The 18,005-nt window shown below is 36.4% G+C and overlaps 1 non-coding gene and 1 pseudogene across 1 annotated transcript; both read right to left on the reverse strand.

Moving 5' to 3' along the window:
• Positions 1-8,545: 8,545 nt before the first annotated feature.
• Positions 8,546-8,654, reverse strand: LOC122139114 (annotated as a pseudogene).
• A 5,731-nt stretch (positions 8,655-14,385) lies between these two features.
• LOC122139156 lies at positions 14,386-14,504 on the reverse strand. Its single transcript, XR_006156028.1, has one exon. It is a non-coding gene; the product is annotated as a 5S ribosomal RNA (ribosomal RNA).
• Between the last annotated feature and the right edge of the window lie 3,501 nt (positions 14,505-18,005).

An 18,005-nucleotide genomic window follows, 5' to 3' on the forward strand; every position in this document is an offset into this window, starting at 1 on the left:
CTTTATATACTACTTACTTGCATTAAAAACATCTTTTCTCATTAAAACGCCACTCCTCTTCCAAGCCTTCCATCCCCATTGTTATATAAAACATCCCCTTCCCATTTCTTTTTATAGTCCTTCATAGTTTGTTTCTTGCAAAGCAATAACATCTTCGCCTTTGCATTTTTCTTTCATTCTTTCAAATTTTCCCATGTCCATCAGTCCTCTTGCATTAAAAGTAACACAACATAAAACCATTAAAAGAAAGAAAAATAAATACCTAAAAACCATTATTCTCCATCTTCTCCCTCCAGCCCTCTTAGCACTTCATATCTGTTTACACTTGTCATTATCTTTTTCCTTGCATTTTACACATTTGGTTTTACCTTTAATGTTCTCCTTCTTATTTGTCCTCTCCCCCCTCTGTCTTTTTCCATGTTGTCCATCCTTATTTCTTCTTCACTGTCCATTTCTTTGTTTTGATCGTCCACTCCTTGTCCAACTCTCTCCATGTTATCCAGACGATTTTTAAAACTGTCCGATATATATATATCCGTCCATTGGGTGTCCTGTTCTATTGTCCGTTCCTTATCCTCATCATTCACTTTTTCTCCTCCTTCCTCTCGGTTGCTTGTTCCTCGTTCTGTTTCTTTTTGTTGCAATCCTTCTTCCTCTTGTCCTTCATCAGTTTCTCTTCCCTCCTCGCTGTTTCCTTCATAAACCTGTCCGTCCAGCCGATGTTCCATACCTCCTTCCTCTCCCTCCATCCAACATTCACATTTATTTAAAACTTCTTGACACCCCAGGCATCTGAAAGCATTGCAGTCTCTTGCAAAGTGTCCCCTCTCCTCACACTTGTAGCACTTAAAATCTGGGCAGTCTTTAAGCAGGTGTCCCAGGCTCATGCACAGCCTACAGGTCTTCACCTGATGGCTGTGCATCACCCTAAAATACCGCGGCCCTTCCTCTTTTTCCAGCTTCGTGTTATATGGCAACGATGCCACTTATTTGAGGAATCTCACCCGTAGGAACCTTGTTCCGTCCTCAATGTCAGTGCCTGGGTAGCATCTTCTTTTTATTTTTGAAACTGGATTAACTCCCCATCCTTCCAATTTTGCAATTTCATTGTCATCAAGATAGACAGGCAGGTGCATGAAGGAAACAACATAGTCTCTATTTCGCTGATTTTTAACCTCACAGTTCACTCCTTTTATCATCAGTCCATCAGTCAGTTTGTCACATGTTTCTTCTTTTTCCATAGTCAGTTCGTATTCCTTTCCTTGCCTTGGCCTCAGTGCTAAGATTTTCCCATATCCACATTCTTTTGATACAGCCTTGATAATATCCTCCGCTCTCACCTCGATCACATTCTCTACATTCACAATCACTGTAGCCTCTTTTAGATATTTTCTTTGATGAAACTTCTCCCTCGTGCCTTGGTTCTTTCCATTTCCAGCTCGTAGTCGATTTCCGAGTCCAGTGTCGTTTGCCGATCGTGTCTCTCCGCCAAGTCCAGTGTCATTTTCCATTCGTATCTTTCCAGCCGGTCCTGTGTCATTATCAATTAATCCATCCATCGTAACAAAAACAAAAAAACTAATGCAAAAAAAAAGAAAAAAGAAAAAAAAGGGGTAACCACCCTCCAGCAAGCAAGATGCTGCTGTTAGGTGGTTTAAAACTGACAAACGACACAAAAAAATCTAACCTAAAGTCCAAAAAACTCACAAACAAACAAAAACAGAAAAAAACAAAATGGAGGAGAGCCTTCCTCTCCCAACTGCAGCAAAAAACCACCTTTACACCACAAACTCAAAATCGCCACCATTCTCGTATGACCCGAACGGGCTGCTGCAAAGTGTGGGCTATTTAAAGATCAGCCACACAAAAGTTGTGAAGAAAGGATCCGTATTGACGAAAAAAATAAAGCTTACAGCACCTGGTATTCCCAGGCGGTCTCCCATCAAAGTACTAACCAGGCCCTATGGCCGTAAGCGAGGGTGATCAGACGAGATCGGGCGCGCTCAGGGTGGTATGGCCGTAAGCGAGGGCTGCTGCAAAGTGTGGGCTATTTAAAGATCAGCCACCCTAATTTGCACTATATTAGATCAATTTTGACGAAAAAAATAAAGCTTACAGCACCTGGTATTCCCAGGCGGTCTCCCATCCAAGTACTAACCAGGCCCAACCCTGCTTAGCTTCCGAGATCAAACGAGATCAGGCGCACTTTTTTTTTTTTTTTTTTTAAATATTTCAGTTCAAAAATACATCAATTATTTCTTACATTATAAATTTTTGTTACAGAACCATATGAGTCATAAAAGAAATGCAGACATTCAGTGAAGTTTACATAAAAAGTTTCCAAGCAAACATAGTCCTTTTCACTCATGTAAAAAAGACATTCCCAAACCCGAGTCCTTTAAGATCTTACAGACATCCTGTGTAAAAACATTGTTAAAAACACCAATTTTCTCTTCTTGTTTAAAATAATAATACAGGCAATGAACATACTTTTTAAATTTCCTTTTAAACACATGCCACACATCCATTAAAATATTTTCTCTCTTTGCCACCATCCTTCTTTCCCATATTACACTCTTGATCAACATCACAAGTTAATTAACAAGTTTTTTGTTGTTACATTGCATATCCAGACCCAGCATCACCACCTTATTCCATTCAATATATTCATCATCCTCCCCTGTAAAACTTAAAATCATACTTTTACATTTGCCATTAAAATCCTCCAATTCTTTGCAATATAAAAACAAGTGTAAAAATCCTTCATCATCATCGTTACAAACTTTACAAGTAGCACTTGGTTCGATTCCAATTTTGTTAAAGATAACATCTGTAAAAATCACTTTGTGTCTGATAAAATATTCAGAGTTTTCCAATTTTGTCTGTACGAATTTCCCCTTCATATTTCCCCTTATCCTGTCTTCTTTTAAATCATTCTATTTCTGTAACCAATATTCATTTGCTACAAGTTTCTTAAAAACAGCATCTCTAAAAACACAAAACTTTTTCACAGTACATTCATTAAAAGCATACAGTTTTCCCCCAGCCTCACATACACATTTTCCCCATGTTTCTCTTCTTCCATGTTGTCAATTCTTTTTATCCACTCTTGAGGTATAGCATTCTTAATTACCTCATATTTGTTTGTAATCTCTTGTCTGCTAAAATCCTCCTTTGCCTCCTCCATCACATCCACAATGTATTGCTCTGGTAAAAACCCCTCTTTGAATTCGTATAAAACATCTCTGACTTTTGTGATTCCCACATCCCACCACTTTTTTAAAAAACCCTCCTTCCCTTGATTTAAAATGCAGTTGTTTAAGAATAAAGGCTGATTTAAAATGTTCTCTCTACCTTGTGTCTTAAAATGCACATTAGTTAAAAATTTGCCCCATGCCCCCATCAGTTCTTTATAAAAATCTGGCAGCCCCTACGTCATCCATTTTTTGGCTTTCATCCATAAAATGTTGTCCCCCAAATTAAAATTACTACACTAACTTAAAAAATGCCCCATAGTTCTCTTCCATGCCGCTTCGTTTTCGTCATCCAAGTACTTTTTTATTATTTTCACTCTCAATCTGTTCTTTCTTTGTTCCACATCCATTAACCCCAGTCCTCCCTTCTCCACTGCTCCTATTAAAGTGTTGTGTGCTATTCTTGGTGGCTTCCCATCCCATAAAAAAACTAAAAAACATTTTTTCAGCATTTTTTCTACCCACAATGGCATAGATGACACACATACAATATACCACAATTTAGAAACCATTAATACATTAAGAACTAAAACCTTCCCTTTCAAAGTTAATGTTCTCATTCTCCAAAAATTCAATCTTCTTTCAATCCCTCCTAAAGCGTCCTCCCACATAGTTTCTTTTGCTTCCTTTTCATCCCTCCCCATTAAAACACCTAAAATCTTTATTTCTTTTGTTTCCTTAAAAGTAAAATGTTCTGATAAAAGCCCCTCCAAATCTCATATATACCGTTTTGTCCTCATTTACTTTAGCTCCTGATCCGCTACAATAATTTTGTACAATTTGCATTGCTTTTTCCACACTCTCCAGATCTTTTAACAATAACGTTGTGTCATCCGCGTATTGAATAATTTTACTTTCCCCTCCCTCGATCCCGATCCCTTTTATCCCCTCTTCATGTTTTACAGCCAATCCTAAAGGTTCCGCAACTAAAGAATATAAAAGAGCTGACAACAGACATCCTTGTCTTATTGATCTTGTAATTTTAAAACACTGTGATAAAAACACATTACATTTAATTTTTTTTTATTGCACCTTTGTATAAGATCCTAATCCATTTCATAAAATTCTCTCCAAAACCAAAACTTTTTAAAACATCAAATAAAAAACCATGCTCCACCCTGTCAAAGGCTTTCTCGAAATCTAAACTGATAATAAACCCATCTTTGTTCCATGTATTTATCTTATCATATCTTTTATACTAATTTCACTCCGTACACTTGGTTAGTTTTAATTATACTCGGCATGACTTCCTTCAATCTGCTGGCTAAAATTTTAGATAAAATCTTTAAATCAGTATTCAGCATTGTAATCGGTCTGTAGTTCTTTAAATCTGTCTTGTCTCCTTTTCTCTTGTATATCAATTTCATTAAACCCCTTTCCATTCTTTGATTTAATTCTCCTTTCTTAAAAACATCTACATATACTTCTTTTAAAATGCTAGTTAAAGAATCTTTAAAAACTATATAAAATTCACTCCCCAAACCATCTATACCTGGACTTTTCTTTTTGTTTAATTCACTTATTGCTCTTTTTATCTCTTCTTCTCTTATCTCTTCATCACACTTTTTTTGTCTAATTCTCCTACTGTTGCTTTTATTCGCTTCAGTAACTCCAGTTTCTCTTCTTCCCTCACCCCCTCAGTACTTAACAGGTTTTCATAGTATGCTTTTATTTCTTTTAATATTTCCTCATTTGTTTCCACCACTACACCATTTTTTCCTCTTATTTCTTTAATCATTCCAGCCTTCCCTCTTATTTTTTCTAGATCAAAGAAAAATTTTGTACATTTTTCGCCCTCCACAGTACATTTAGCTTTACTCCTTGGTCTTGCACCTTCATATTGTTCCTCTTCCATTTCTTTCAATATTCCCTCCAATTCTTTTATTTTTTGTATATCTTCCCCATTCTCATTTAATTCCTTTTCCAATTTTTCTCTTATTTCTCTCTCCTCCGCCCTCTTACTTATCTGTATTAATTTGCAGTACTTTATTGTGAATTTTTTAACTAAATATTTAACATTTTCCCACCATATTCTTTTATCTTCAATGTACATTCCATTCTCCTTTTCCTTTTCAATAATTTCTTTAATACTTAACACATAATCCTCATTCTTCAAAACCTCTGTATTAAAAACCCACACCCCCGGCCCTCTTTTCACAGAACTCCAGTCTACTTGTATAAAAATTGGTTTATGGTCACTTAAGCTTGATTCTTCATATTTAATGCTACCAATAAAACCCTCAATGTTCCTTGTACATAAAATAAAATCAATCCTTGCTTTACACATAAAATTCCCCACTAATTGCCTCCTTGAATATTCTTTCTTTTTTTCGTTTCTTTCTTTCCATACATCAATTATATTATTTTCAGTTCTTTTCTTCCTTTATCAGTTCTAAAAACCATTCCCTCACCCATTTCTAATTTACTGAAAACAGTATTAAAATCACCCATCATAATAACTTCTTTATGTTTCTTTAAAAAGTCTCTTAAGACATTAAAATATTCTTTCTTTTCGTTCTCTTCTGTCGGTGCATAAACATTAACCATAATTACTTTTTTCCCCTCATACTCCAGTTCAAATGCTATACATTTCCCATCTTTGTCATTATATATTGTTTTACATGATACACCACTGTTTTCTTTTATTAAAACTGCAACTCCTCTTCCCAGCCTCCCATTACCATTATTATATAAAATCCCTCCGCTCCACCGTTTCCTTATTTCAGTCATATACCCTTCCCTCCAGTTTGTTTCTTGTAGTAAAATCACATCTTCTCCTTTACACATTTTTCACTTTTTCAAATTTTCTTGTGTCCAAAAGCCCTCTAGCATTAAAAGTAACAATTCTTAAAAGCATAAAACATATAAAAACGTACATAAAATCCATCATCTCAGTCCATCTCCTCCAAGTCCTTTAACATATTTATTCACACTCTCAATTGAATTATCTTTTATCACTTTTTTTTTCTAATAGTCTCTAGATTTGACGTTACCTTTACTGACCTTCTTCTTTTAGTTGATTTCATTTGTTTCTCCTCCTTTTCTTTCCCCTCTTCACTTTCCTTTACTGCAGCTTGCTCATTACTCCTTTGTTCATTAAGTTCCACTTTGTCCAAGTCATTTTGCAAACCCTCAGTCAAATCCATTTGTGTCAATACATCATCATCCTTTTGTCCACCAATCAGTTCATCATCTCTTTGATTATTTTGTTCCACCACGTCCAGAGCATTTTGTAAACTTTCAGTCAGTTCCATCTGTGTCCAAGCCTCCCCATCTTCTTGTGATTGTACTTCCTTCTCCTGATGCTCAATCTCTTTATTCACTGTTTCTTCCTCCTCTTGTAAAGCCGTTGTTTCCTCCTCTCGCTGCTCATTACTCCTTTGTTCGTTAAGTTCCACTTTGTCCAAGTCATTTTGCAAACCCTCAGTCAAATCCATTTGTGTCAATACATCATCATCCTTTTGTCCACCAATCAGTTCATCATCTCTTTGATTATTTTGTTCCACCATGTCCAGAGCATTTTGTAAACTTTCAGTCAGTTCCATCTGTGTCCAAGCCTCCCCATCTTCTTGTGATTGTACTTCCTTCTCCTGATGCTCAATCTCTTTATTCACTGTTTCTTCCTCTTCTTGTAAAGCCGTTGTTTCCTCCTCTCGCTGCTCATTGTCTCGTTCATGCATCTGCCCGTCTACCTGCTGCTCATCCTCCTCACTCCCCATCCAACACTCACACTTATTTAAAACCAAATTACAATCCGGGCACATCACTGTGTTGCAGTCTCTCGCAAAGTGCCCCTCTCCTCACATTTAAAGCACTTGAAATCAGGACAGTCTTTTATAGAAGCAGATTAGTCTCAAATATAATTCACGCAAAAAACACGATTCACACATGCGTAGACAATTTCACATGCATGAAACCTAATTCACGTACACACAAAAAAAAATTAACGTGCCTGAAAAAAAATATATATTCACAAAAAGAAATTCACATGCGCAAAATAAAATTATATATTCATAAAATACATTTCACAAATGCAAAACACAATCCGTAGATATACAACTGTGCACAAAAACCTTTGAATGTTTAAAATGGAAGAGTGTCTGAATGTACGAATCGTCATTTACTACGAATCCACTCGGATTTGTGTGTGTGTTTTTGAGACTTTCCTGGCAGAGCTCTCTTCCCACGTGGGTCTGTCATACTCTTTAGCCAATCAGATGCGAGCTTACCATTCAACCAATCATATCATAAGCCACTGAGAGTGCATTCAATGAGAGTAGTTTTGCACATGTTCAGATGAAGTCACAATAATGGCAGAAGCTTCCTTTGTTTGAGTCTGCGCGTCAGAAACGGAAGTGCTAAAAATTCGCTAAAAATGGGCTTCACTTGTCTCAATTGAGTTCCAATTGGGTCGCTGTGTCCATTTCTTTTACTGTCTTTGGGATTACTGATGTAAAGGCTTAATTTCCGTTCTAATTAATCAACATTGCGCAAAAGGTGCGCAGAATCGTGCTCCTTGAATGCACTCTCAGTGGCTTATGATATGATTGGTTGAATGGTAAGCTCGCATCTGATTGGCTAAAGAGTACGACAGACCCACGTGGGAAGAGAGCTCTGCCAGGAAAGTCTCAAAAACACACACACACACAAATCCGAGTGGATTCGTAGTAAAGGTTTCATGCATGTGAAATTGTCTACGCATGTGTGAATCTTGTTTTTTGCGTGAATTATATTTGAGACTAATCTGCTTCCATAGTCTTTTACCACATGATCCGTGCTCATGCACAGCCAACAGGTCTTCACCTGATTGCTGTGCATCACCCGGAAATATTGCGGACCTTCTGCCGTTTCCATTATTGTGCTGTACGGGAGGGATGCAACTTCTTTTGGGAACCGCATTCTCACAAACCTCGTCCCATCCTCAATACTGGTGCCCAGATAAAAATCTTCTTTTAATTTTTGAAAATTGGGAAAACTCCCCAGCCTTCTAATTTATTTAAAATTTCCTTGTCAGTAAACAGGCAGATGCATGAAGGAGACAACATAATCTCTGTTTTGCAGTCGTTTTAGCTCACAGTTAATTCCATTTATCATCAATCCGTCTATTAAAAGCTCTGTGTCGTCCTCTCATTCAAGTGTTATCTCATATTCCTTCATTTGTTTGGGTCTCACTGCTAAAATCCTCCTGTTGCCGATCCGCTCCACCACCGCTTTAATTATATCCACCGCTCTCGTGTCCTTCTTTTTCCTTCTCTTTACCATGTCGTTGTCGTTGAGCCAGAAAAAACTAAAGCTTACAGCATGTGGTATTCCCAGGCAGTTTCCCATCTAAGTACTAACCAGGCCCGACCCTGCTTAGCTTCCGAGATCGGGCGCGCTCAGGGTGGTATGGCCGTAAGCGTGCTTTTGCTGCAAAAGTGTGGGCTATTTAAATATCAGCCACCCTAATCTGCAGTATATTAGATCAATTTTGACGAAAAAAGCTTACAGCACCTGGTATTCCCAGGCGGTCTCCCATCCAAGTACTAACCAGGCCTGACCCTGCTTAGCTTCCGAGATCAGACGAGATCGGGCGCGCTTTAGTTTTTTCTAAAAAAAAAAAAAAAAAAAAGCTTACAGCACCTGGTATTCCCAGGCGGTCTCCCATCCAAGTACTAACCATACCCGACCCTGCTTAGCTTTCGAGATTGGGCGTGCTTTTTTTTTTATATATTTCCATTCATATACAGAAATACATTCAATTATACACTTTTGTCAACCTTCATATATTTATCAGACCTCACCCCTCTTTTCTAAATTCAATTCTAATCCATTCAATGTATTTTTAATAAATGGATTATTTTCCCCTATCAACTTATTAAGTATCCGCATCTTCCCCTCACTCTTAAAGTACTCCTCTAATGTCTTTATATAGTCTTCCAATTTCCTTTTAAAACTAGTCCACAAATCCAACTTCTTCATTTCCTTTCTTACAAAATTCCTTCTCTGCCATATTATAAACCTCCCAACAGTCAAGAACATATTTATCACATTCCGTTTTTCACAACCTATGTTAACTCCAAATAAGAACATACAACTCCAATTCTGTTCATTCTCAATTTCATCCCCTTTATCCCCCAACAATTCTTTTACCACATTTTTCATTTTCAGTTTAAAAGCTTGTAACTCCGTACATGACAGAAATATATGCAAAATTCCTTCCTCTTTTATCATACACACTTTACACATGGCATTTTCGGTTAATCCCATTTTGTACAGCTTTAACTCTGAAAATATTATTTTATGTCTTATACAAAACTCTAAATTTTCCATTCTCGCATCCATGTACCATTTCCCCAGATTTTTCCATAACATCCTCTTATCAAAATCGTTAAACACTTTTTCCCAAAATTTAACAGCCGCCAGCTCTTTAAACACTAAATTCCTAAAAAACACATAAAATTCTTTCACTGAACTTTGATTAAGAGAAATGTCTTCTCCCTTCTCTTTTATAAATACCTTCATCTTATCCCCTTCATTTCCATTTTCTCCCTCAATCCTCCTTATCCATTGTCCAGGAATTGCTTCCTTTACTTGTTCATATTGTTTTTCCAAAATTTTCACATTTACATCATCCTCAACCTCTTTCACCTCATCCACAATTGCTTGGAATGGAAAGAATCCTTCTTTTACTTCATATAGAACATCTTTCACTCTCTTAAACCCAGCCTTAATCCACTGTTTAAAATACAGTTATTTTCCTTTATATAAAACATTATCATTTAAGAACAATGGTTGATTTAGCATTTCTTCTCTTCTTCTAGGCTTTATGCCAACATTTATTTTGAATTCTCCCCATGCTTCCAATACTTCTATATAAAATTCTGGGATTCCGAACATCATATTTTGCTTCAGTTTCATCCATAAAATATCTGCTCCCATATTCATATTTCCACATTTGTTTAAAAACAACTTCATTAACTCTGGCCATTGTGCCTGATTTTCTTCACTCAAAAATTTTCTCACTATTTTAACTCTAAAACTCTTTTTCTTTAATTCTGGATCCTGCAAACCCAACCCCTCCATCTTTCACATCCCCTATTATTGTCTCATACGCAATCTTTGATGGTTTTGAATCCCATAGAAATTTCAAAATAACCGATAAGTAAAAGAAATAAATTATTCTTTTACTTATCCACCTTGGCATCGGTGTAACACTCAACACATACCACATTTTCGATAACATTAAGGCATTCAGTACTAACACCTTCCCCCTCAATGTTAGTTCCCTCATTTTCCAGAAATTTAAAACTCTTTCCATCCTTCCAATCACATCGTCCCACATCATGTCTCTCATTTCTCTTTCATTTTTCCCTATCCTGACTCCTAACACCTTTAAGCCTTCTTCTTTAAAAGGAAATAGGCTTTGAATGTTCTCCCCATCTCCTATGTTCATATAAACTGTTTTCTGTATGTTAATTTTGGCCCCAGATCCTTTGCAGTACCTTTCTAATATTTCCATTGCTTTTTTAACACTTTTGACATCCTTTACTATTAGTGTTGTGTCATCTGCGTACTGATATACTTTTTGTAATTCTTCATTATCTCTTAAAACCACTCCTTTGATTTCCTTTTCCCCCATTATTGCTAGCCCCAGGGATTCTGCCACTAAACTATATAACTGGGCTGACAAAGGACAGCCCTGTCTTATAGCACTTGAAAAACTGAAAGCTCCAGTTAAAAACCCATTACATTTTATTTGGCTTTTCGCCCCCTTGTATAAAATCTTCAACCATTTTATGAAATTCTGCCCAAAATCAAACTTTTCAAGAATTGCAAACATGAATTCATGCTCGACTCTATCAAAGGCTTTTTCTAAATCTAGACTTATAACATATCCCTTTTTCCTTCCCTCCATCATATAGCTCACTACATCTCTTATACTACACACTGTGTCTGTAATATCCCTTCCTTCGATAGCATATGCCTGGTTTGTTTCAATAATGTTTGGTAAAATTTTCTTCAAACGGTTTGCTAATATCTTTGCTGAAATTTTATAGTCTGTATTTAGCATGGTTATTGGCCTATAGTTTTTCAAATCATTCTTATCTCCTCTCTTCTTAAAAATTAATTTAATTACCCCAATCCCCATTAAATGACTTGTTTCTTCCTTTTCAAATATCTCATCATACACTTCCTTTAAAATTGGTGTCAACACTTCCTTAAAATGTTTGTAGAACTCCCTGACAGCCCATCTCTTCCAGGACTTTTCCCATTATTCAATTGCGTTATGGCGCATTCAATTTCTTCTTTTTTTATCCCCTTATCACTCATTTTTTTATTATCCATATCTAATTTTTTCTTTATTTTTCCAATCAAAAAATCTTTTTCTGTTTTTTCAATTTTTCCTTTGCTAAACAGCTTCTTATAAAATTCCGTTATTTCGTTTTAAAATCTCTTCTGTTTCTTTTACCATCTCACCACTTTCTCTTTTGATCTCCTTAATCATTCCCTCTCTCTGTCTACATTTTTCAAGATTAAAGAAAAACTTTGTGCATTTTTCCCCTTCTACTTCATATTTTGCCCTGCTTCTTATCACCTCCCCTCTAAAATGTCTTTCTTCTATTTCCTTAAGCTTTTTTTCTAATACTAAAATTCTTTCCACATTTTCCCCTCCCTCATTCAGAATATCTTTCAACTCCTTTCTTATTTTATTTTCTTCAAAATTCCTTGCCCTCTTCATCATTTTACCAAAGTTTTTTGCATAATTCCCAATTCTATATTTAACATTATCCCACCATATTCGTTTATCTTCTTTGTACAATTGATCTTTCTGTTCTTCCTTTATTACTTCTTCTACACCTTCTTTAAAACTAATTTCCTTTAGAAATTCCGTATTTAGAATCCATAACCCTGGCCCTCTCTTCATTCCACTCAAATCAATCTGCACCCATACAACTTTATGATCACTTAATGACGTTTTTTTGTAATAAATATTATCCACCACATTCATAAAATCATTTTTACATATTGCAAAATCTATTCTGCTTGCACACATACATTTTTTAACCACTTGTTCTCTTGAGAAAACTCTGATACCTTCATTTCTTTCTCTCCATATATCCACTAAATCATTTTCTTCCATTATACTCTTCAGCTCTTTCCTCCCTCCATCTGATTTAAAGACCATTCCCTCTGCTAAATCCATCTTGCTAAAAACCGTATTAAAATCTCCAATTATTACAAACCTCTTCCATTTTTCCATACTCGTCCTCAATTTCTTGAAGAAATCAACCTTTTCCTTTTCTACAACAGGAGCATGCACATTACATAAAATGACTTTTCCCCCACCATCCTCTATTTCCACCGCCAGACACTTCCCCTCTTCATCATTATACACTTCTCGTACCTCTTCACACACACCTTTTTTGATTAAGATTGCTACTCCTCTCCCTTTTCTTCCATCTCCATGGCTGCATAAAACATCCCCTTTCCATTTCCTTTTGAACTCAGTCATTACATCATCTCTCCAATTTGTTTCTTGAATCATTAGTACATTTGCCCTCTTACAAACTTCTTTCAGTCTTTCAAATTTCCCTTGATCTAATAACCCACGAACATTAATGGTTGCAATGCTCAAAAACATACAAAAAAGAGTCCACCCCTCCTTCCTCATTCCACTTTGTCACCCCTCCCTGACAATGTCTCATACCTATTTTGATCCCACTCCCCTCCCTTTACTTCTGTATCCCCAGTTTCCATTATCATCACATGTCTTTTTTTGGCTTGTTCATGGTTTTGTTCTACCTTTAACAGACGTCATCTTGTTGTCCCCTTTTCTCCGACTTGCTTATTGACCCCCCTTTGTTCTTCCTCCATCTCGTCCTGTTCCTCCTGGCTCTCCAAAGCATCCTGTTCTTCTTCTTTAGCCGCCAGATTCTCGTCCTCTTGTTCTTTTCTACCTTCATTCCCCACTGTCCCTCCAGCTTGTTCCCATTCATCTTGCTCCCTTTCTTCCATTTGCTCCTCCTCTTCACTTTGTGTTTCCTCTGTTTCCATGTTGTTTTCCTCGTCCTCCTCAGCCCCCATCCAGCACTCACATTTCACCAGCACCTCACCGCATCACACTCTCTGGCGAAGTGTCCCAGCTCGCCACAGTCACGGCACCTGAACTCGGGACAGTCTTTCATTACATGCCCCCACCAACAAAAAAACGACCATCTTAACCTGTCTGTCATGTATCACTCTGAAATACTGTGCCCCTTCCGCAGTTTCAAAACTTGTGCTATATGGGAGAGAGGTGACGTCCCTAGGGAATTTAACCCTGACGTAGCGAGTCCCGTCTGTGATGCTCATACCTGGATATAGTCTTCTTCTGATCTCCGATGTCGCAGAGACACCCCACGTATTCAGCTTACTTTTGATCTCTTCATCCGTTATGTAACATGGTAGATGCATAAAGTAGACGACACACTCTCTTGTGCTTAAGCTTCTCACCTCACACCGGGTTCCTTTGATTATTAAACCATCCTTTAGGCTTTCACAGCAACTCTCATTTCCCAACGTTATTTCAAATTCCTTATTCAATCTTGGCCAGACACCCAATACTTTTGTCACTCCCACCTTTACAATCAAAGCGACTATCACATCTTCTGCTTTCCCTCCATCCACCTCCGCCACGTTTACAATCATTGTTGCCTTCTTTGCATACTCTTTTTCCCGCTCTTGGATATTCTTCTCCTCCCTTCTCCCTGATCCTCCTCTTGACACTCTCCGCTGCTCCTTCTCAATTCCTTGACCTTGTTCCTTGTCATTAGCCATGTCCTTGTCAACATTAGTAGATCCGTCCATTGTGAGCAGGTTGCTCATTTTGCCTTCCCCTGAGCAGCTACTTCTGCTCAGGGCAGCACCGTCGAAAAAAAAAAACTTTTAATCTCAAACAAACTTTGCTAATCTATCAACCAAAACTTAAATGAAAGAAAAGTTTGGAAGATCCTTTCTCTCCTTTCTGCTGCCACCTCACTTCCTGCTTCCTCTCGGGCGCGCTCAGGGTGGTATGGCCGTAAGCGAGGGTTGCTGCAAAGTGTGGGCTATTTCAAGATCAGCCACCCTAATTTTCACTATATTAGATCAATTTTGACGAAAAAACTAAAGCTTACAGCACCTGGTATTCCCAGGCGGTCTCCCATCCAAGTACTAACCAGGCCCAAACCTGCTTAGCTTCCGAGATCAGACGAGATCGGGCATAGCCAGGTTGGTATGGCCGTAAGCGAAGTCTGCTGCAAAGAGAGGGCTATTTAAAGATCAGCCACCCTAATTTACACTATATTAGATCAATTTTGACAAAAAAACTAAAGCTTACAGCACCTGGTATTCCCAGGCGGTTTCCCATCCAAGTTCTAACCAGGCCTGACCCTGCTTAGCTTCCGAGATCAGACGACATCGGGCACGCTTTTTTTTTTTTTTTATTGAAAAAAATCAAACATTAAAATATAATAAAATATACATTTTCATGTACAATCTTTCAATGCATTCCATCTGTTGACATTGTATATACATCTTCGGAAAATGTTTTCAGTTCCCAGCGACTTCCACATTTTGATCTCTTAAAACACGGCACACTTTCAAAGTATTGACATCATAAAAGGCACTTAGCATGTTTTCATCCTTAAAATACGAAAGCTTACAGCACCTGGTATTCCCACAATAACACCAAACCAACCACTAACCAGACCAAACCCTGCTTAGCCTCTGAGACCAGACGAGATCAGGCACGCTTCTTCTTTTTTTTTTTAAAAAAGTCCTCTTTCATAGGCAACGTTATTTTGTATTTTTTAAAAGTGTACAGCACATCAGTTGGAAACATCTTATGAAACTTATCCAGTTCTTTCTCCATTTCAAAATATTTAAACAAGGTTTGCCCCTAGTTTTCCACCAGTCCTTTAAACACCATCCATACATATGCTACATAGCTTTTATTTTTTGCCACATTCCTCCTTTTCCATATTGCATTTTTCACTAAAACCATCAATAAATTAATCACCTTTTTGTCTTTAATATTCCCATTCATACCAAACATTAAGATTGTGTTCCAATTGAAAACATCTTCATTCCCTCTTAAATCTTTCACCAATTCTTTTGTTTTGTCAAAAAATTATTTCAGTTTTTCACAATATAAAAACAAGTGCAAATCCCTTCATCCTCTTTAAAACAGACATTACATACAGCATCTGGTTCCATTCCAATTTTGCACAATCTAATTCCAGTAAAAATAACATCGTGTCTTAAAAAATAATCCAAAACTTCCAGGTCAGTATCTAAAAAAGCCCATCTTATATTTTTCCATACATCCTTCTCTTGAATTTCATCAAAATGTCTTAACCAAAAATCATTGGCTTTTGGCTTTTAAAAAACAGACAAATTAAAATAATTATAAAAGGTTTTCACATTACATGTTTTCAAACACACCTCTTTGTTGTTCAATTTTAAAAACACTTCCATTTTATTCTCCCCGCTCCCACCATCTTGAATCATTTCCAACCATTCCTCTGGAATTTTACTTTTAACCTCTTCATATTGTTTTCTTAAAACATCCACATTGTATTCCTCCTTTGCTGCTTCCATTGCATCTATGATTACTTGTGATTGATTACGGGTAAAAAAAACCTTCTTTGAATTCATATAAAATGTCCCTTACTTTTAAAATGCCCACGTCTACCCACTTCTTAAAATAGAGTTCTTTTCCTTGTGTCCCGATCTTCTTGTTTAAAAATAAGGGTTGATTTAAAATTATTCCCCTTCCAACAGGTTTAAAATCCACCTTTTCTAAAAAAGACCCCCAAGCGCTTAAAACTTCCTTGTAAAATTCTGGTATTCCTTATATCATCCAATTTCATCCATAAAATATTGTCTCCAATTTGTAAATTTCCACACTTATTCAAATAAAACTTCTTTATTTTCGTCATCTAAATATTTCTTAACCACTTTTACCCTCATACTCTTCACTTTTTGTTCCAGATCTATTAGTCCCATTCCTCCCTCCTCTACCGGCCCAATCAAAGTGTTGTAAGCAATTCTTGGGGCTTTTTTCCCCATAAAAACTCTAAAATCAATTTTTTAATTCTTTGTCTCACCCACAGCGGCATTGACGCTACATGTAAAACGTACCACATTTTTGATAACATTAAAACATTTACTATTCCTTTTAAAATCTTTCCTTTTAAATTTAAAAACCTGTTTCTCCAAAAGACCAACCTTCTTTCCATCCCATCCACTATTTCCCCCCGCATAGTATCCTGTACATTCTTTTCATTTTTCCCTAAAAGCACACCTAAGATCTTAAATTCCTGCACTTCTGTGAAACTCCAACACCCCGCTAGAACCGGTACCCTCCCAAATCTCATGTATCCAGTTTTCTCTTCATTTATCTTTGCTCCTGACCCTTGACAATACCAATTGATTTTATCCATTACATTTTTAACACTCTGCAAATCTTCCACTATTATTGTAGTGTCGTCAGCATACTGGTAAATCTTATTTAGCTCCTTTCCTCTATTTATTTCTATTCCTTTTATTTCTTTGCAGTTTTTAACTATCAGTCCTAAAGGCTCTGCAACTAAAGAATATAATTGTGCTGATAACGGGCATCCTTGTCTTATAGATCTAGTTAAAATAAAAGACTCTGTTAAAAAACCAAAAAAACCAACACACTTTAATTCATCTAATTAAAAAATTTTAAAAAACTTTAAAAAATTTCACAAAAAGTCTCTTCCAATTACTCCATACGCCTGATTTGTCTCTATTATACTCAATAAAACATTTTTCAGTCTGTTCGCTAAAACCTTTGCTAAAATCTTCAAGTCGGTATTTAACATGGTTATTGGTCTAAAATTCTTTAAAAGTGTCCTATCACCCTTTCTTTTATATATTATTTTCATCAAACCCATATTCATTCTTTGATTGAAAGCCTCTTTTTTAAAAACCTCCTCATATACTTCTTGTAGAATCAAACTTATTTCAACCTTTAAAACTTTATAAAACTCATTACCTATCCCATCTATACCCGGACTTTTCTTGCTTTTCAAATTATTTATTGCCTGCGTTATTTCTTCTAGCTGTATTTTTTTATCACACTCCATTTTGTCTACCACCTCCACTCTTTTTTTTATTTGTTGTTTCTCATTTTTCCATCCGTATCTTTCGTTTTAAATAATTCTTCATAATAGCTTCTTACTACTTCTAAAATTCCCTTTGTTTCCTTAATTACCTCACCATTTTCATTTTTCAACTCTTTTATCATTTCCGATTTTGCTTTTCCCCTTTCTAGGTTAAAGAAGAACCTGGTGCATTTTTCTCCTTCTACTGTATATTTTGCTTGACTTCTTAACATTGCTCCATTACATTTACTTTCCTCAAATTTCTTCAATTCCTCCTCCATTATTATAACATTTTGCACATTTACCTCCTCCTTATTTAATTCTTCCTTTAATTTATCTCTTATCTCTTTTTCTTTAGACCTTTTCACTTTCTGGATCAACCTACTATACTTAATTGAATATTTTTTTTATTTCATATTTTACGTTTTCCCACCACAATCTCTTGTCTTCCCAATACATTCCATTTTCTCTTTCTTCCTCTATTATCTTATCAATCCCTTGTTTGTAACTTTCGTTTTTTAAAAGCTCTGTGTTTAAGATCCAGACCCCAAGGTCCCTTAATTTCATCTTTAAAATTCATCCTCATTACAACCATTTTATGATCACTCAAAGAAGT

This window comes from Cyprinus carpio, chromosome A3 (genome assembly GCF_018340385.1).
Source record: "Cyprinus carpio isolate SPL01 chromosome A3, ASM1834038v1, whole genome shotgun sequence".
NCBI classification, from domain to species: domain Eukaryota; kingdom Metazoa; phylum Chordata; class Actinopteri; order Cypriniformes; family Cyprinidae; genus Cyprinus; species Cyprinus carpio.